Here is a 17,238-nt window from a genome sequence, read left to right on the forward strand (position 1 = left end):
GGTTGTGGCGGGGGCGGGGTGTGAGGGATGTGTTTTGGGAAATGCGGGAGGCGCAGTCAAGGGCGTTCTCGACCACTGTGGGGGGAAGTTGCGGTCCTTGAAGTACTTGGACATCTGGGATGTGCGGGAGTGGAATGCCTCATCGTGGGAGCAGATGCGGCGGAGGTGGAGGAATTGGGAATAGGGGATGGAATTTTTGCAGGAGGGTGGGTGGGAGGAGGTGTATTCCACTCCCCCTCCCATTCTTTAGATGACATGTCCATCATGGGCCTCCTGCACTGCCACAGTGATGCCACCCGAAGGTTGCAAGAACAGCAACTCGTATTCCGCTTGGGAACACTGCAGCCCAATGGTATCAATGTGGACTTCACCAGCTTCAAAATCTCCCATTCCCCCACCGCATCCCAAAACCAGCCCAGTTCGTCCCCTCCTCCCACCGCACCACACAACCAGCCCAGCTCTTCCCCTCCACCCACTGCAACCTAAAACCAGTACAACTTGTCTCTGCCTCCCTAACCTGTTCTTCCTTTCACCCATCCCTTCCTCCCACCCCAAGCCACACCTCCATCTCCCAAATGCTAACCTCATCCCACATCCTTGACCTGTCCGTCTTCCCTGGACTGACCTATCCCCTCCCTACCTCCCCACCTATACTCTCCTCTCCACCTATCTTCTTTTCTCTCCATCTTTGGTCCGCCTCCTCTCTCTCCCTATTTATTCCAGAACCCTCACCCCATCCCCCTCTCTGAGGATGGGTCTAGGCCCGAAACATCAGCTTTTGTGCTCCTGAGATGCTGCTGGTCCTGCTTTGTTCATCCAGCCTCACATTTTATTATCTCAGATTCTCCAGCATCTGCAGTTCCCAAGATCACCATTCATCTAACTGTCTAGATACATCTTAAATGCTGCTATCGTGCCCGCCTCTACCGCCTTCACTGGCAACATGTTCCAGGCACCCACCACCCTCTGCGTAAAGAACTTTCCACGCATATCTCCCTTAAACATTTCCCCTCTCACCTTGAAATTGTGACCCCTAGTAATTGAGTCCCCCACGCTGGGAAAAAGCTTTTTGCTATGCACCCTGTCTATAACCCTCATGATTTTGTAGACCTCAGTAAGGTCCCCCCTCAATCTCCGTCTTTCTAATGAAAATAATCCTAATCTACTCAACTTCTCTTCATAGCTAGAGCCCTCCGTACCAGGCAACATCCTGGTGAACCTCCTCTACACCCTCTCCAAAGCAGCCACATCCTTTTGGTAATATGGCGACCAGAACTGTACGCAGTGCATGTCTATGGAGTGTTTCTCTCCAGGCGGTTCTATGTGACTCCTGACTCTCATCCCAAACACACCTCGTTGCCTTTGTTTTTAATTCATCCATGGACATTGCTGGCTGAGCCAGCATTTATTGCCCGTCCCTAACTTCCCATTGAACCGAGTGGCTTGCCAGGCCATTTCGGAGGGCAGTTGAGAGTCAACCACATTGCAGAAGGCCTGGAGACACATGTAGGCTAGACCAGTTAAGAAATGGCAGATTTCCCTCCCTGAAGCACATTAGTCAACTAGGTGGGTTTTCCCCAACAATCGGCAATGGTGGGGCATAGTTGTTATTAATTCTAGTTTGTAAAAGAATTTTGAATTCAGATGTAACCATCTGCCATGGTGGAATTTGAACTTGGGTCCCCAAGACATGAGATAATGGGAACTGCAGATGCTGGAGAATCCAAGATAACAAAGTGTGGAGCTGGATGAACACTGCAGGCCAAGCAGCATCTCAGGAGCATGAAAGCTGATGTTTCGGGCCTAGACCCTTCATCAGAGGCCCGAAACGTCAGCTTTTGTGCTCCTGAGATGCTGCTTGGCCTGCTGTGTTCATCCAGTTCCACACTTTGTTATCCCCAGGACATGGGCTGAGTTTCTGGAAGAATAGTTTTGCAATAATGCCACTGAATCATCGCCTCCCCTAGCCCGTGGGCCCTGTTCTGGAGCCTGGGGCCTGGAGAACCTGGTGCATGAGGTCGTGCAGAGGATGAGGTGCGATCCCCCACTCTCAGCACCATCTGATAGATACAGACCCACTTTCCATTGCCCTAGGTATTGGTGCTCAGTGCCAACAGCAAGGTGACCTCACTCCAGGTGCCCCTGAAGGAAGGGCATAGACAGTGGGCACCCAGTCAGAGGAGAATCACGCACTGAACTCCTAGGGGAGGCAACAGCCTAGTGGTACTATTGCTGGACAGTTAATGCAGAGACCCATGTTCTGGGGACCTGGTTTGAATCCTGCCATGGCAGATGGTGGAATTTGAATTCAATGAATATCTGGAATTGAGAGTCTAATGATGATCATGAATCCATTGCTGATTGTCGGGGGAGAACCCATCTGATTTGGAAACTGCCATCCTCGCTTGGTCTGGCCTACATGTGACTCCAGGCCCACGGCAACGTGGTTGATTCTTAATTGCCCTCTGGGCACCCCGGGCTCACTTGACTGAAACTCCAAGACCAACAGGGTCCAGTCTAGGGTAGGCTTGTCCACTCCAGCTGTAGAGGCTGGGGCTGCACTGAGGGATTGTGGGAGAAGACCGTGTGAGAGCACTTGGGCAGTAAGGCTAGCACTTCATTGTCAGCACGTTCTCGTATTTGGAAATACATGTTCATTCCCACCATCAGCTGTGAGGCCGAATGTCTTTCCAGCTGCATCCATAACACTGAAGGAGCACAGCCTCACCGTCTGTGGCAATATGTCAAGTTTGTGGGTCCCACATGTGAAGTGAACAGTTCTCCCACCTTATGAGGGCTGTGAGTGTTTGGAAGGTGCTTACTGCATTGGCAACCTGGGCCAATCTTTCCAAGATTTCCCATTCCAGCCATTGGGGGTCCCTTGCCTGATGCTGCATGCTGTGGTCATGTCTTGGGGCCTCAAGTTGACTCCACACAACAGGCCAATGCTGAAGGTGAACCTGTAGCATTCAGTCTCCATAGGTGCCCTGTCATCTGCAGTGGCCTAGTGTTGTTATCACTGGACTGACAGAGATTCACGCCATATTCTAGGGAATGCGGCCACAGCAGGATAATAAAAATCCAGGAGCCTAACAACAGCTGCGAATCCATTGTCGATTATTAGTGAAACCCATCTGGTTCATTCATGTTCGTTAGGGAAGGAAACAGCCATTTGTACCTGGTCTGGCCTTACATTTGACTCCAGACCCATTCCCCTGTACTCAACTGCTGGGCTCAGTTTGTTCATCCTCCCTATTCTCATCTGCACAACCTCTTAAGTGTCGGATAATTGAGGCTCCTCAATGTGGCCCCCTCGGTCCTCATACCTGCCCGGCCCTCCAATGTAAATATTCAGATTATGGTCCTGGATACAATACGGGTTCAATCAAACACATACAGACTACAGGCACAAAGTTAATATGAAACAACAAAATGCTCATAGATATATATTTGGAAGTGATGGAAGTTATGGAGAGTGGGATTAAGGTTTTGGAGTAGATTTGTAGTTCGTGTTGCGGATGTTTTGGTTGGTTGGCTCACCTGGGTTCGAATCCTGCCAATGCAGATGGTAGAATTTGTATTCAATAAATATTTGGAATTAAGAATCAAATGATGACCATGAATCCTTTGTCGATTGTCAGGAAAAACTCATCTGCTTCACTCATGCCCTTTAGAGAAGTAAACTGCCATCCTTAACTGGTTTGGCCCACATATGACTCCAAGCCAACTGCAATGTGGTTGACTCTGAACTGTCCTCTGTGTAATAAACACTAGCACTAGCCAGGGACACCCAGGTCACATGAATGAATGACATATAAACCTATTTCAAAGGACGCTGAGGAAAGTGAAGTGAGCTGGCGTTTAAGGTCGAATCAGACCCAAGAGAAGCTTTATCTAATTCATGAGGTAGAAGAAACAGTGTGAGTGTGATGTGAAGAGATGATCACAGTGCATCAAGGCTTCTGTATAAGTGCTGTGGCTGCAATGAAAAATGTGTAATTTGTATTTATTAATATCATGTTTTTAGAGTTTGGCTTTTTAACTAGTGACATATGAGTGTGTGTCGGGGGTTTAATAATTACTGAAGTCAGTCCTTCCAAAGCCATGCTTTTAAACTAGGATGTGTCAGAAAGCAAATGACTAGAGGCCTCCGAGAGAATTGATGGAAGTTTTATCTAATGTTTACAACGGTAGAGAGAAAGTACTGCAATACATTGGCTTCCTTTGGAATTAGAATAATCAAAGATTGATGTTAACTTTGAAAATTAAGTGCTGGGCATGTTTTTGGATTCAGTTCAAAGGAGACCTGACTGAAGTCGGGTGTAGGAATAGTTTCTCTCACAAAAATGGAGTTTGTTCGGAGCAATCAAGGAAAGTTGCCTCAGTGTAAAGATGGCAGTTGTGTGAGTAAAAAAGCTTTGCACACTCGCAGGACCAGCAATAGAATGAAGCAGTTAAGTCAACCTACAGTTATGATTGCAAAGAAGCATTTGTCTGGATGTTGATGAACTCTAAAGTTAATCAGAAGTTGGGAAGGAGATGAGACTTTGTATTGTATTTTGAAATCTTTCAAAATTGTGATTTATTTAGGCAGCTCAGAATTTTTTATTCAGTTAGTATAAAAATTTTTTTATTCTAACTGAATAAAAAAATTTCAGTTGTATTGGTGATTTTAAAAAAAATAGTTTATGGGATGGGGACATTGCTGGCTGGGTCAACATTTATTTCCTGTTGCTAGTTGCCCTTGAGAAGGTGGGGATGAGCTGCCTTCCTCAACTACTGCAGTCCACATGCAGTGGGCTGACCCACAATGCCGTCAGGGAGGGTATTCCAGGATTTTGACCCAGCAACAGTGAACGAACGGTGATATATTTCCAAGTCAGGATGGTGAGTGGCTTGGAGGGGATCTTGCGGGGGTGGTGTTCCCATGTCTCTGCTGCTCTTGTCCTTCTGGATGGAAGTGGTCATGGGCTCATAAGGTCTTGTCTCCCAGTGTGCTTATGTTTCAAGGAAAGAGCGCCACGTAAAGTTTTAAAAAGGTACAAAGTGTGATCTATCAAGCCAGATAACAGGAGAAACATTAGCTTGGAGCATTACAGCTGACTTGATTATTTGAGCCAAAGTACCTGCGTCTGTCATCTAGACTATTTGTGACATTCTTCCTTATTTTTCAGACAATCTCTCTTTGTCCACATTTGGCCACAGGCTTTGATTCTATGAGAAATGCTTGTAAATCTGTATCTCCAATCCAGCACATTACTACAACGCTAAAGCTGCCATCAGCAATCAGCACGGCTGCGTGCTCCGTTGGAGAGAAACAGGTCTGTTTGTTCCCTGGCACCAAACTGCCGGTCCATGTTTTATCCACACTGCTGTCTCTATCCATTATTAAAAGTGAAAAGCTATGTCTCGTGACAGCTTTGAGTTGTTATGATGTGAAACACATTCCCTGAAAAGGTTGTAGATAAAGATTCCATGGTAACATGGTAACAGGGCGTGGAATGCCCTGCCTGCCAATGTAGTTAACTCAGCCACATTAGGGGCATTTAAACAGTCCTTGGATAAGCATATGGATAATGATGGGGTAGTGTAGGGGGAGGGCCTTAGATTAGTTCACAGGTCGGCGCAACATCGAGGGCCGAAGGGCCTGTTCTGCGTTGTATTGTTCTATGTTCTAACATTCAACAGGGAACCTGATGGGTCCTTGAAGAGCACACCATTGCAGGTTTAAGAGGAAAGATCAAGGGAATAGGATTGTTTGGCTAGTCCACTCAATGAACATAAGACCATTAGACAGAGGAGCAGGAATTAGGCCTTTCGGCCCATTGAGTATATTCTGCCATTCAATTTTGGCTGATAAGTTTCTCAGCTCCATTTTCCCACTTTCTTCCTATAACCTTTGATCCCCTTGTTAATCAGGAGCCTATCCATCTCCATCTTAAATATACTCAATGACCTGGCCTCCACAGCCTTCTGTGGTAGTGAATTCCATAGATTCACTACTCTCTGGTTGATGAAGTTTCTCCTTATCTCCGCTCTAAAAAGTCTTTCCGTTACTCTAAGCCTGTGCCCTTGGGCCCTAGTCTGTCCAACCAATGGAAGCATTTTCCCAACATCCACTCTGTCCAGGCCATTCGGTGTTGTTTAAGTTTCAATTAGATCCCCCCCATCCTTTAAACTCCATCGAGCATAGACCCAGAGCCCTCAAACGTCCCTCATATGTTAAGCCTTTCATTCCTGGCACCATTCTCACGAACCTCCTCTGAACCTGCTCCAGGGCCAGGACATCCTTCCTGAGGTATGGGGCACAGATGGGCCAAATGCCCTCCTTCAGTGCTTTAAGATTCTATCAGAAATGTTTCTTCCTGATATAGTACCTGCTGCTGGATGGTGTGTTCATGGGGCAGAAATAAGCTGGGATTCCACAGCCGTCAATCCCGATGGCAGGCAGGAGGCAGCATTTGCAGAGAGCATCGAAACACCTTGGTAAAGAGATCATGTCCACGGACCTGAAGACTCAGTGGGAGCCAATGTCATGAAGCACAGCTCCTCAAGCATGGGAAAGGAGGTCTCTGCAAGGGCAGCCCATAGTTACAGGAGATGAACAGGACACTCTCATTAAGGTCATGGGACTGTGGTGGCTTCAATGACCCAGTGGTCCACTGCTGCGCTCACCATTCCACTTCATCTCCCTCACACGTACATTCACCATTGTGCACGCCGACACTCACTCAAATGCTCCTGATTACAGGAGGAGCAGGGGAGTCCTTTTACTACTTTATAAAACATTGCTGAGGCCACTGGTGGAATACTTCGTGTATTTCTGGTTGCCACATTATCAAATGGGCGTGATCCCACTGGAGAAGGCGTAGAGGAGATTCACCAGGATGTCACCTGGGATGAAAAGCCTCAGTTACGAGAATAAACTGGGATTGCTTTCCCTGGATCAGAGGACGCTGAGGGGAATCTGATGGAGGAGTACAATATTATGAGCGGCTTGGATAAGATCAAACATGAGAATCGTTTTCCCAGGGCAGATGTGTCTGAGACCAGATAAGGATGGCATTTTCCTTCCCTAAAACGCATTAGTGAATCAGATGAGCTTTTCTGACAATTGAGTCATGGTCATCATTAAACTCTTCTCTTCTTTTATGGACTTCAGTAAGGCATTTGATAAGGTTCCCCATGGAAGGCTCATTCAGAAGGTCAGGAGGAATGGGATACAGGGGAACTTAGCTGCTTGGATACAGAATTGGCTGGCCAACAGAAGACAGCGAGTGGTTGTAGAAGGAAAATATTCTGCCTGGAAGTCAGTGGTGAGTGGAGTTCCACAGGGCTCTGTCCTTGGGCCTCTACTGTTTGTAATTTTTATTAATGACTTGGACGAGGGGATTGAAAGATGGGTCAGCAAGTTTGCAGACGACACCAAGGTAGGAGGTGTCGTTGACAGTGTAGAGGGCTGTTGTAGGCTGCAGCGGGACATTGACAGGATGCAGAGATGGGCTGAGAGGTGGCAGATGGAGTTCAACCTGGATAAATGCGAGGTGATGCATTTTGGAAGGTCGAATTTGAAAGCTGAGTACAGGATTAAGGATAGGATTCTTGGCAGCGTGGAGGAACAGAGGGATCTTGGTGTGCAGATATATAGATCCCTTAAAATGGCCACCCAAGTGGACAGGGTTGTTAAGAAAGCATATGGTGTTTTGGCTTTCATTAACAGGGGGATTGAGTTTAAGAGTCGTGAGATCTTGTTGCAGCTCTATAAAACTTTGGTTAGACCGCACTTGGAATACTGCGTCCAGTTCTGGGCGCCCTATTATAGGAAAGATGTGGATGCTTTGGAGAGGGTTCAGAGGAGGTTTACCAGGATGCTGCCTGGACTGGAGGGCTTATCTTATGAAGAGAGGTTGACTGAGCTCGGTCTCTTTTCATTGGAGAAAAGGAGGAGGAGAGGGGACCTAATTGAGGTATACAAGATAATGAGAGGCATAGATAGAGTTGATAGCCAGAGACTATTTCCCAGGGCAGAAATGGCTAGCACGAGGGGTCATAGTTTTAAGCTGGTTGGTGGAAAGTATAGAGGGGATGTCAGAGGCAGGTTCTTTACGCAGAGAGTTGTGAGAGCATGGAATGCGTTGCCAGCAGCAGTTGTGGAAGCAAGGTCATTGGGGTCATTTAAGAGACTGCTGGACATGTATATGGTCACAGAAATTTGAGGGTGCATACATGAGGATCAATGGTCGGCACAACATTGTGGGTTGAAGGGCCTGTCCTGTGCTGTACTGTTCTATGTTCTATGTTCTATGTTCTATGTTCAACTTTTTTTTAGTTTAATTTAAATTTGGACTTGAACCCATGTCCCAGAACATCACCTGGGTTTCTGGATTAGTTGTCTAGTGATAATTCCACCAGCTTGCAGTCAAAAGGTCAGGGACTAGCGACCAGAGTCAGAGGCTCACCAGAACAATGGGTGGGGTGTGAGGATGTTGTTTGTCACAAACTGTTCCCCTTCTGTTATCACCTATGAAGGCTGAAACTCTCCCTTGGCGGCCAGCGTCCAGAAATATATCATCGTTCTAAATTTGGCACTTAGTTTAAAAGGTTATAATGAAGAAGAAATACTTTCCTCCAAATCATTTCTGTGGGAAATCTCCAAACTGGGACGAGGGGCAGTGACCAGGGGAATTTTGATTTACGATCATTGTCAGACAACTAGGTGGGGCAGCTAGTGGGGGTGGGGTAAGGACACATTTTAATGCAGTGAGTTGCTGTGATCCGGATTGCTCTGTCTGAGAGGGGGGTAAGCACAGATACAAGAGGAAGATCCAAAGGGAACGGGATAGATCTTTGAAGGTGAAATATCCAGACAGTTCTGAGGGAACAGCAGGCAGAAGGGCTTTCAGTGAGTGCGCCTTGGCTGCACAATGGGCTGAATGGCCTAGTTATGAGCTGGAAGGATTTGCTAACTGAAGGCACTCTCCTTGTTAAGTGAATCATGGATAAGTCCTGTTTTCATTCTGTAATGATACTGAAGGCTTCACATTGCCCTTTTACTGCAAATCACTTGCATTTCACATTGAAAACCAACCTCTTTCTGGATTGAAGCTCTGGAGAACTGAGAATTTAATTTAAACAAAACGATCTCGGGAGGTTATAACATGCCAGGGTGAGCAGGTGGTGTGATAAATCATACTCGCAGCCTTCTCCCATTGCCTCCACGTAAAATGCTCTGCTTAAAAAGATAAGATATTTCCAGAAACTCAAGTCAATCAATTTGACTTAAAACCACCGCTTCATATAAACCGAGGGACGGAGAAGATTCACAATCTTCCTCTCATCAGTAAAATGCCTCAGGAGGGAAAGAAGGAATTTTACAAACAGCAGGGGGAAAAAATGGACTTGGCGTTGACGCAGCATCTTTCAGGATCTTGTGAGACTTTAAGTTCTTCAATAGTAATGTTCAGTAATTTAGTCAGTTGGTGAATGGGCTGAGGAGAGGCAGTTGAAGGTTAATTTCAATGAACAGCGAGGGATGTGGAAGCATTGGAAAGGGTGCAGAGGAGATTTACCAGGATGTTGCTTGGTATGGAGGGAAGGTCTTATGAGGAAAGGCTGAGGGACTTGGGTCTGTTCTCATTGGAGAGCAGAAGGCGGAGAGGGGATTTAATGGAGACATACAAGATGGTCAGAGAATTAGATAGGGTGGACAGTGAGAGCCCTTTTCCTCGGCTGGCGATGGCCAGCATGAGGGGACATAGCTTTAAATTGAGGGGTGATAGATATAGGTCAGATGTCAGAGGAAGGTTCTTTACTCAGAGAGTAGCAGGCCCTGCCTGCAACAGTAATAGATTCGCCAACTTTAAGGGCATTTAAATGGTCATTGTAGAAACATATGGATGATAATGGAATAGTGTAGGTTAGATGGGCTTCAGTTTGTTTTCACAGGTCGGCACAACATCAAGGGCCGAAGGGCCTGTACTGCGCTGTAATGCTCTGTGTTCTGTGTTCTATGTATACCATTTTGGTAAAACAAACAAGGACAGGACTTATACAATTAAAAGTAGGGCCTCGGGTCGTGGTGTAGAACTGAGAGACCTAGGGGTTCAGGTGCATAATTCTTTGACGTTTGCGTCAAAGGTAGACAACGTAGCTAGAAGGCATTTGGCACAGACCTTCGGGTACAGGAGTTGGGACGTCATGTTGAGGTTGTACGGGACATTGGTTTGGCATCTTCTGGAATTCTGTGTCCAGTTCCGGTTGCCCTGTTTTAGGAAGAATGTTATTAAAGTACAAAGGGTTCAGAAAAGATTTACCAGGATGTTGTGGAGGGCTGGATAGGCTGGTACCTTTCTCACTGGAGACTAGGAGGTTGAGGGATGACCTTATAGAAGTTTATAAAATCGTGAGGGGCACAGATAAGGTGAATGGCAGGCACGTTTTCAGTCGGGTGGGAGATTTCAAGACCAGGTATCACATTTCTAAGGTGAGAGAAGAGAGGTTTAAAAAAGACGTGGGGTCAATTTTTATTTACACTGAAAGTGGTTTGTGTGTAGAATGAATTTCCAGGGGAAGTGGTGGATGTGGGTACAGCTACAGCATTTGAAAGCCATTTGGATAAGTACACAAGTAAGAAAGGTTTGGAGGGATATGGGCCTAGCGCAGGCAGGTGGGACTGATGTGGTTTGGGATTATAGTCAGCATGGACAGGATGGACCAAAGAATCTGCTTCCACCCAATATGACTCAATGCCTCTATGAGTTAAACCGGTGTATTTATCAGTGCCTAATGAATCGAGTGAGAACATTATCAGACATGGTAGCACTGAGGGAAACATTGGCCCAAGGAAAACAAATTATTTTCTCACATGTGTAGGACGCGCAGGTTCATATCTCCTTTAAACTTGAGTCGCAGGTATATAGGAGAGTGAAGAAGCATTTGGTATGCTTGCCTTTACTGGTCAGTCCATTGAATATAGGCATTGGGAGGTCATGTTGCACCTGTACAGGCCACTACTGGAATATTGCGTTCAATTCTGGTCTCCCTGCTATACGAAGGTTGTTATGAAATTTGAAAAGGTTCAAAAAAGATTTACAAGGATGTTTCCAGGCTTGAAGGGGTTGAGCTATAGGGAGAGGCTGAATAGGCTGGGGCTATTTTCCCTGGAGCTGAGCAATGGAGGCTGAGGGCTGACCTTCGAGAGATTTATAAAATCATGAGGGGCAGAGCTACGGTGCATGGGAGAGTCCAAAACTAGAGGGCATAGGTTTAAGGTGAGAAGGAAGAGATATAAAAGGGGCATATGGGGTGGCACGGTGGCTCAGTGGTTAGCACTGCTGACCCACTGCACCAGGGACCTGGGTTCGAGTCCACCTTCAGGAGGCAGTGTGGAGTTTACACATTCTCCCCGTGTCTGCGTGGGTTTCCTCCGGGCGCTCCGGTTTCCTCCCACAGCCCAAAGGTGTCCAAAATTAGGCAGATTGGCCATGCTAAATTACCCACTGTGTTCAGAGGTGTATAGGTTAGGGTGCGCTGGCCATGGGAGAGGCAGGGCTAGAGTAGGGGGTGAGTGTGGACTATTGGGCTGAATGCCCTCTTTCTACACTATGGGGATTCCAGATGAAGCAACTTTTTCATGCAGAAGGGTGGTGCATGTATGGAATGAGCTGCCAGATGAAGTGGTGGAGGCTGGTACAATTACAACATTTAAAAGGCACCTGGATGGGTATATGAATAGGAAGGGTTTAGAGGGATAGTAGGAACTGCAGATGCTGGAGAATCCAAGATAACAAGGTGTAGAGCTCGATGAACACAACAGGCCAAGCAGCATCAGAGGAGCAGGAAAGCTGACGTTTCGGGCTTAGACCCTTCTTCATTTTCTTCCTACACTTACTAGGCCCAAAACGTCAGCCTTCCTGCTCCTCTGATGCTGCTTGGCCTGCTGCGTTCATCCAGCTCTACACCTTGTTATCTCAGGGTTTAGAGGCATATGGGCCAAATGGAACTAGGTTCATCTCGGCTACTTGGTCGGCATGGAAGAGTTGAATCAAAGCATCTGTTTCCATGCCGTGCATCTCTATGACTCTAAGTATGACCATCTCCAGCTCCTGACATACCACATGGAGACCGACCATTGCAGGTGGTCTCACCATGAAGCATCCATGAGGCTGAAGATGTCATGGATAGCACATTTAGCGAGCTGGTAACTTCACAAGTAAAGGCTTTTATTTAATTTTAAAAATATACTTTATTCACAAAAACCTTCATATACACACATAGCCACTAGAGCAGTTTTATTCTGTGCAGTCTTTATATATGCAGAACAAGCAAAACCAAGATATTTCTCACTAACAGAAGATATATTTATGTGTATCTGAGGCACCGGGAGGGTCTGGTAACTGAACAAACCCCTATTCAACTTCAGCAGAAAGGCCCCAGACGGTGGTCTTTCCCCATTGCACCTTGGCTGCAGCCGCCCCAAGTTTAGTGCGTCCCTCAGCACATCGTCTTGGACCTTGGAACGCGCCAGTTTGTAACCTGAGTCAGGGGTCAATTCATTGCTCTGGAAAACCAACACGTTCTGGGGCTACACAGGGAAAGAAACATTGGGTGGCCACCAGGAAAACAAGTATGCATGACCTGGCAGCGCAGGAGTTCCCTTTGGCCATGCCCCTCTCAAACAGAGATACTGTGTTAAGGGGGGGGAATGGCCTCTCAGGGAAAGCAAGAGCTTTAGTAATAGGACACTCGACTGTACAGGGAACTGACAGGCAGTTCTGCGGCAGCAAACGAGACTCTCAAAAGGTACGTTACCTCCCTGGTGCCAGGGTCAGGAATGTCTGAGACAGGCTGCTGGTCATTCTGAAGGGGAGGGTGTGGAGCTGGAGGAACACAGCAGGCCAGGCAGCATCAGAGGAACAGGAAGGCTGATGTTTTGGAAGAGAAAGGTCCCAACCTGAAACAAGATAACAAAGTGTGGACTTGGATGAACGCAGCAGGCCAGGCAGCATCAGTGGAGCAGGAAGGCTAACGTTTTAGGTCTAGGCCCTTCATCAGAAATGGGGGAGGGGAAGGGGGTTTTGAAATAAAAAGGGAGAGAGGGGGATGTTGATTGAAGATGGATAGAGGAGAAGTTAGGTGGAGAGGAGACAGACAGGTCAAAGAAGCGGGGATGGAGATTGTAAAGGTGAGTGTAGGTGGGGTGGTAGGGAGGAGATAGGTCAGTCCGGGGAGGACGGACAGGTCAAGGGGGCGGGATGAGGTTAGTAGGTAGGAAATGGAGGTGCAGCTTGAGGTGGGAGGAGGGGATAGGTGAGAGGAAGGACAGGTTAGGGAGGCGGGGACAAGCTGGGCTGGTTTTGGGATGCAGTGGGGGGAAGGGACAAACTGGGCTGGTTTTGGGATGAGTGGGGGGAGGGGAGATTTTGAAGCTTGTGAAGTCCACATTGATACCATTGGGCTGCAGGGTTCCCAAGCGGAATATGAGTTGCTGTTCCTGCAACCTTTGGGTGGCATCATTGTGGCACTGCAGGAGGCCCATGATGGACATGTCGTCTTAGGAATGAGAGAGGGGTTTGAAAGGGTTCATGGCTGGGAGGTGCAGTTGTTTACTGCGAACCGAGCGGAGGTGTTCTGCAAAGCGGTCCCCAAGCCTCCGCTTGGTTTCCCCAATGTAGAGGAAGCCACACTGGGTACAGTGGATACAGTATATCACATTGACAGATGTGCCCCCTCATCCTCACGTACCACCCCACCAACCTCCAGATCCAACGCATCATCCTCCGACACTTCCACCATCTGCAATTCGACCACAAAACACCAAAGACATTTTTCCATCCCCACCCTTGTCTGCCTTTCAGAGAGACCACTCTCTCCGCGACTCCCTTGTCTGCTCCACAGTCCCCTCCGACCCCACCACACCCGGCATTTTCCCCTGCAACCGCAGGAAGTGCTACACTTGCCCCCACACCTCCTCCCTCACCCCCATCCCAGGCCCCAAGATGACTTTCCATATCAAGCAGATGTTCACCTACACTCACCTCTACAGTCTCCATCCCCACCCCTTTAACCTGTCTGTCTCCTCTCCACCTGTTTTCTCCTCTATCCATCTTCGGTCCGCCTCCCCCTCTCTCCCTATTTATTTCAGAGCCCTCTCCCCCTCCGCCTTTTCTAATGAAGAGTCTTGGCCCGAACCGTCAGCTTTTGTGCTCCTGAGATGCTGCTTGGCTGCTGTGTCCATCCAGCTCCACACTTTGCTATCTCTACTATCTGTGATGTTTTTCTATTGCTGTTTACTGGCAGGAACCTTTGGAGCTGCAGTTCAAGAACTTCTTCTCCCGAGGTGATCGCGGTGGCTACAGAATCACCATTAACCGAGCTTCAGTTGTAGAACACACTCCAATCCGGATCAAATCACATGCTCATGTCACCTCTTCCCTAAGCAATAAAGAAAACAGCATTTCCCTACAGTACTGCCTCAGGGCTACGGTCTTTCCCTTCAGGAAAATTCCAGAAATGCCTCAGCCGAGCGGCTGTGCATTCAGGTGAAAAACCAAGCAATCGCAGCTTACAACACAGAAGGATGCCATTCAGCCCATCATACCTGAATTCATTCTCTGAAATGTCGATCAAAATTGGTCCCATCAATGTACCCTCTCCCAATGACCTGCCCACATAATCTTATTCATGAGAAGGTGCAGAGGGAGCTTTACTCTGTATCTAACCCCATGCTGTCCCTGTCCTGAGAGTGTTTGATGGGGGCAGTGTAAAGGGAGCTTTACTCTGCATCTAACCCTGTGCTGTCCCCTGTGCTGGGAGTGTTTGATCAATATGACGTATGCCTGAAAAACATTTGATTTCTCAGCAATAAAATGTATGCATGGCTTTTCTTAACGTGCCATAATGCTGGTCTTTTCTGAAGCTTAAAAGCTTCTCCACTCACTATTCCCGATCATTTCCGCGTGTATTGAATATTGTTGTTCAGACATTTCTAACCTCTCTCTCAAACACAACAGTTGCATTTGCAACGCTGTGTGCAACAGTTCAACTTGGACCTGAGAAGAAAATTGTGCTCCTCCACTCTCCCCCTCACCTCTATTTCTCTTGCAGAGGAATTTACAAGTGAATGATTTGCTGTATTTTCGGGCCTGAGGTTTGCTCTAACACACTGCACGTTTGTCAGCGTGAGAGGAAGTTAGATCCCGCACTCGGTGTGAACAGCCTCATTCCATAGTCAACCACAGTGCCCTTGGGAAGAAGCATGACTCAGCTCTCTCAGAAATACCTCCACTTACCATTGTGTTACATTACACACGATAAGAGGCCAATCACTCCAACATGTTCATGCTGGCCTTTGGAAGAACTTTCCATTTAGTCCCACGTCCTTACTCGTCCCCTATGAAAATTTTTCTCTTCCAAGTTATGTCCAGTTTCCTTCTGGAAGCTGCTGTTGGCTGTGATGGAGATAGTTTTCCCTCATGAGCCCTGAAGACCAATGGACTTGATTATTACTGGGAAAAAAAATGGAGATTTTGCCTCACACCCACCCATACAGATAAAAAGATGCCAAATTTCAAAGGGATAAACAATTTACACTGAATGAGGAAAGGACAGCAATTGGTTGGCAGGTCAACCATAATTAGTCAAGTGTTGCCATGGAGATTGCTCCTGCCAACTACTGTCCCCCACACTTTTGTTTAGTTCAGGGGCAGCTCATGCCCCCCGTGAAAGGAAAAAGAGTTATGAAGGCAATGGGGGAAAGGTGAGGGAGTGGGGCTATTTAGTATTCGACATCAGAGCACTTTGCTCTGCAAAGAAAAACCTCTCCTCATCTCTCCGAGGGTTATTTTCCAGTCTTCGCAAATCTTTCTCTTCTGCTTTGACATTTGAACACCAGAAATGGGTTCTCTCTGTTGATTCTGACAGCGCCTCTGAGCTGTGTCATAATGAATACCTTTCCACAACCTGCCCTCTACCTTCCAGGGTCCCGCTACTATGTTCAGAATCCCACTCCAAGTAAATGGAGAGCGTCCCATTTCCCTGGAGCTGCTCTCACCATTGCCCTGCACACCCTCTCCTAACCCTTCACACCCACTCTGAACTGGGATGGGCACTGAGCTTGGACCCAGCCTATGTCCCACACCTTTGCATGCCCTTAGAAGCAAAGCAGCTTGGACTTTGGTTCAGGCTGATGCTCTGTTGGGCATTAAACAGTGAATTGAGTGACTGCCTTCCTTTCTCCAGGAATTCATATTCATGATGGAGTCAGCCAGTCACAGGATTCTTACAGCTCATATGTGGCCATTTGACCCTTTCCTATCTTACTGGCTCTCCAGATGAACAACCCACTTCGGCCATTGTCCCTAGCTTTTCACTGTAGCATCTCCCCTCGCCTTTGGCATTCTTCCTTTTCAGATTATAATCTAATTCTGTCATTCATGATAGAGCTCCTCAGTCACAGAGTCAGCTGCCACATTCCAGATCCTAAGCACTCACAACAGGAAAGGTTTTTCCCAATTCTTTTCTTCTGATTGTCTTCAATCTCAAACTGTGGCATTGGAGGCGGGGGTGAGGGTGGGTGGGCATGGAGCTGTTGAGTTACATTGGGAGCCAAGATCCCATAACTGGGGCCCAGGTCTCCATGGGGGCCATTACGCACAGAATGGGGTCAGGATCACTCAGGTCAAGGGTCACTGTGTTTGAATGGGGACGTCACTCTGCTTGCGTCGGGGGTCACTGCGCTAAGGTCAAGAGTCACTGTGCTCAGGCTAGGAATCACTGTGCTCAGGTCAGGGGCCATGGATTGGAGCCTGGGTCAGGAGCCGCAATGATGTCCATGATTTCAGTCCCTGTTCTGAGGACCAGTATGTGCCATTCAGAGGGTTTACTGGGCTTCCCAGAAAGCAACAAGAAGGATGAGACTTGGTGTTACAGAGTTGTTGGAAACATTCAGTGCTTTGAGGGAATTTATACCTTCTGCTTGCAATCATCAGGATCAAGAGAGGACAGCTTTAAAACCAGATGTGGTGCTGTTCGGGAGTGAAATCAGGAAGTACTTCTTCTATACCAGAGGTTTTATAAACTAGAGAGAGTGCAGAGGCGATTTACCAGGATATTGCCCGGGCTGGGGATACTTACCAGGATATTGCCCGGGCTGGGAATATTTACCAGGATATTGCCTGGGCTGGAGAGATTTACCAGGATATTGCCTGGGCTGGGGATATTTACCAGGATATTGCCCGG

The sequence above is a fragment of the Stegostoma tigrinum genome, chromosome 1, assembly GCF_030684315.1.
Source record: "Stegostoma tigrinum isolate sSteTig4 chromosome 1, sSteTig4.hap1, whole genome shotgun sequence".
NCBI classification, from domain to species: Eukaryota; Metazoa; Chordata; class Chondrichthyes; order Orectolobiformes; family Stegostomatidae; genus Stegostoma; species Stegostoma tigrinum.